The following is a 4157-nucleotide window of genomic DNA, read 5'->3' as shown; positions in this document are numbered from 1 at the left end:
TTTATGATTTATACTGGGAGGTTTCTTGAAGGAATCTTTGTTATAATCAGTAAATCCTTTGTCGCAAACATTCATTGAGAATCTTATTTCATTTGAAGTCAACTAAGTTACAGTCATTTAGTTTTAATGTGGGCATCAAATCGTCACCTTTGAATATATTTTTAATTAATTGAATCAGCTGGTGGTCAGGTTACTTCTTGTTGTGCCATTAGCTCTAAAATAGTTACTGGGTCAAGTGTTTACTTCCATCCATCCACGGGGGTAGCAGCCTAAGTATGGAGGCCCAGACTTCCCTCTCCCCAGACACTTGGACCAGTTCCTCCAGGGGAATCCCAAGGCGTTCCAAGTGTTTACTTATGTAGGTAAAACTAGATGTTAAACAACCATTAAAATACACCAGAATGTAGGAAATGGCATCTGGGGAGGACCCCCAGACCCCCCCATCACTGTGTGTCCCCCCATTATAAATGATTCTGACACCAGTGGCCAGCACAATACTAAACAAGTACACATATGGTGTTGTGGGGTGTTCAAAATGCGTTCAAATTAATTCAGTCTTGATGATTTGTGTCAATGAGCATTTGGAGTTTTATATATAAAAATACACTTGATAGTTAGAAATTGTAAGTATATTTACTGTATATTATGGTAATTTATTCAGTATTTTGCCAGATTATGGTGATTCTGGTGTCATGATGATGGGGCCCTTGAAGATTGTTGTCCAGGGTACAGGGACGTGTTAATCTGGCCCTGCCTCCCACTGACCAAAAACATGCATGTTAGGCTGGTTGGTAACTCTAAATTGTCCCTAGATGTGAGCGAGAGAGAGAATGTTTGTCTCATTTTTCTTTTTGTGTCCCTGTGATGGACTGGAGACATGCCCAAGGTGTCCCCTGCCTCTCACACAGTGACTGCTGGACATGGTCACCAGTGACCCCAGCAAGTCAAAAAAGGAAGAAGCAGGTAAAGATAATGGAAGAATGGATATTTTAAACCACAAAACAAACTTAATGACAATAACCTGGCCCTTGCACTCTTAATTTTCAGTAACTGTGCCTCCTCATGGGCACCTGGGGGAGCAGAGTTTGGTGGGTTAAGAGCCTTGCTCAAGGGCCCAGAGGCCCAGTGTGGTGCAAATGAGGTTACAGTAGTCCCTTGCGACTTCAAGGTTCATTTTTTGTGGATTCGCTCTATTGCGGTTTTTCAAAATAAGATTGGACATGACACACAATTGGCTGATTGATGAATGAGCTGCATGATCAACATGGAATTTTATTTAAAATGCATTATTTTAAATTATTTAGCACCTGCTGCACCTTTGTGTAGATCACACTGCACGAGAACTGTCCTCCTGCAGCTCCTCCTCTCTCCTTCTTACTCCTCTGTGATCTGCCGAGAGCGCAGGAGGCAGAGAATTGATTTCATGACATGCTGTGCTCTTTAAGAGCGTTTAGAATTTAGAATATATGGATATAAATGTATACATAGATTATACTAAAATAAATGATTACTTACTACTTGTACTACTATTCCTGCTATGTGGTTTTTCACGTATCGCGAGTCTTCAGGGTACGGATTCCCCGTGATAAACAAGGGACTACTGTACTCTGGTTTTCTTCCTTCCAACCAAAAACATCCATGTCAACCTAAATGAACCTAATTGGTAACTTGTCCCTAGGTGTGAGTGTGAATGGTTGTTTGAGTCATTTGTCTCTGTGTCCCAGTAATGGAATTACGTACTGTCCAGGGTGTCCCCCGACTCATGCACAGTGACTTCTGTACCTATGAACCCACTTCCTACGACCCAGAAAGGAGAAGCAAGCAAAGAAAATGGATGAATGGATGTGTTTCTAAAAGCATGTTGGTGTTTTTCTCCCATACTTGTCCTTATAACCCTCCCTGAGCCTCGAGCTGTGAATGTGAGCAGCAGGCCAGTCATTTTGAATCAGTATTTTAACAGTAGAGCTAATAACAAAGATTATCCTCATCGAGCAGCACTCAACAATCCTAAATTTTAGCACTCAAAGAAAATGACATCTTGCAGAAAAAACAACAGTTTAGATATTTTTGTTCTGTGTGCAGTAACAAAACGGCCAACTTAATAGTCCTAAAAAGAATCCTCACCTTTATTTAAGTGTTTGAGTTAGAATAAACCCACATGATTGCTATCATTACAGCAGCCACTTTGATTTCAATTTTTCAAAAGCCTGTGGATGATAGAACTGGAGGGAATAAAGTGTAAGTAGTAAATTGGAGATCAAGGGATAAGGTGGAAGGGATGAAGTATGAGTGGGATTGCACAAAATAAAAGTATAAATGCTAAAATTCATGAAACTTGTATTTCTTTCTGATTTCTGCATTTTGATCATGTAGCATGGCTTCAAACAGAAATATGATAAATGCATTGACAAAAGGCACACAGAAAAAACGTAATTATTTATAGTTATACTTGTCTCTGACTTCAACAAAGAAAACTATTCTTTTAAAATGTGGAAATATTGATGGGTTAAGTACAATTTTTTAGGAGCAGACATTTGAACAATGCTTTTGAAAATATCCAGGTTAGTTGAAATTCCCTGCCTTTATTCTAAAATAAACCTTTTAACTCAGCTGACTGAATACAATTCTACCTAGCACAATATCTGATGGTGGCTGCTTTATGTTTCCCTCTGACTCTATTATGGTATGGTATATAGTTTATTCATTTTAAAAAAGTACAAAACAATTCCATAACAATATAAAAAAAGATACAAAAGATTTAAAATGAAAGGCAGCAGAAAGAAGAAAAAAATCTTATTATATCTGCCCCTTTTTTCAAAACAATTATTTCAGACATAATAATTTTCAAGTAACAGAACAAAATGAATAACTTTCTAATTTTTCTAATTCTAATACAAAACACACACTAAGCTACTTCATATATACTTTTTTAACAATTCAGTTTTGATCTTTTTCTTAAATGTACACATGGACTTGGCATTTTTTACATCACTCTCTAGACCATTCCACAATCCAACTCCTTGGATTGAGGTAGACCTTCCCTTCAGACTAGTTCTGAATTTTGGTTTGACAAATATCTCTATCCCCTTAAGATTGTAGCAACTTTGTCTTTTAACAAAATTTCTTTGGATATTTAATGGTAATGTGTTATTTTGAGCCCTATACATAACTGATAAAATACTGTAATCTACTAGATCATGGAACTTCAATAACTTCAGTTGATAAAATAATGTGCTTGATGGGTGACTGTAATGCTTTCTGGTGATAATTCTTACAGCTCTTTTCTGTCAAATAAAAATAGGTTTTGTAAAAGTTTTACACGCTTTCCCCCAAACATCAATGCAATAGATTAAATGTGGAACAATGATTGTGTTATACAATATGTACAGAGCTTTATCATTTAATAATTCCCTGACTTTGTATAGTACTGCAATATATTTAGCTATTTTTGTTCTTACAGAATTTATGTGATTTTTCCATGTTAGCTGTTCATCAATGATTACACCCAAAAATTTCATCTCATTAACTCTACAAATCTCAACACTCTCAATTTTAAATGGATCGTCAACACTTCTCTTTTTGTTACTAAATATCATGTATTTAGTTTTATCTAAATTTAATGATAATTTATTAAGTTTAAACCAAGTTTGTATTTTATCAAATTCTGTCTTCATCAATTCCAACATCCGTTTTACATCTTTATCCAAACAGAAAAATGTGGTGTCATCTGCAAAAAGGACACATTTGAGGAGTCCTGATACATTCACTAAGTGTTGCACATATAAAATAAATAACTTTGGTCCAAGTACAGAGCCTTGAGGAACTCCACAAGTGATATTGCACAGGTCAGATATTACACCATTTATTTGTACAAATTGTTTCCTATCTTTTAAATAGCTAGATACCCAGTGTAATGCTGGTCCTCTTATACCATATTTATTAAATTTTTCAAGGAGAATAGTGTGGTCAATAGTATCGAATGCTTTTTTTAAATCAACAAAAATACTAACCCAATACTGTTTTTGATTGACAGCAGTAGTTATTTGTTCTATTATTTCCATGAGAGCCATTGATGTAGAGTTTTTTGCTCTAAACCCATACTGACTGCTACTTAGAATGTTTTGTTTAGTAATAAATTTATCTAATCTGGTCACAAA

This window comes from Nematolebias whitei, chromosome 6 (assembly GCF_014905685.2).
Source record: "Nematolebias whitei isolate Nwh7 chromosome 6, NemWhi1, whole genome shotgun sequence".
In the NCBI taxonomy this organism is placed as follows: Eukaryota; Metazoa; Chordata; class Actinopteri; order Cyprinodontiformes; family Rivulidae; genus Nematolebias; species Nematolebias whitei.
The sequence above is the reverse complement of the archived record's forward strand: the minus strand, read 5'-3'. Positions refer to the sequence as shown.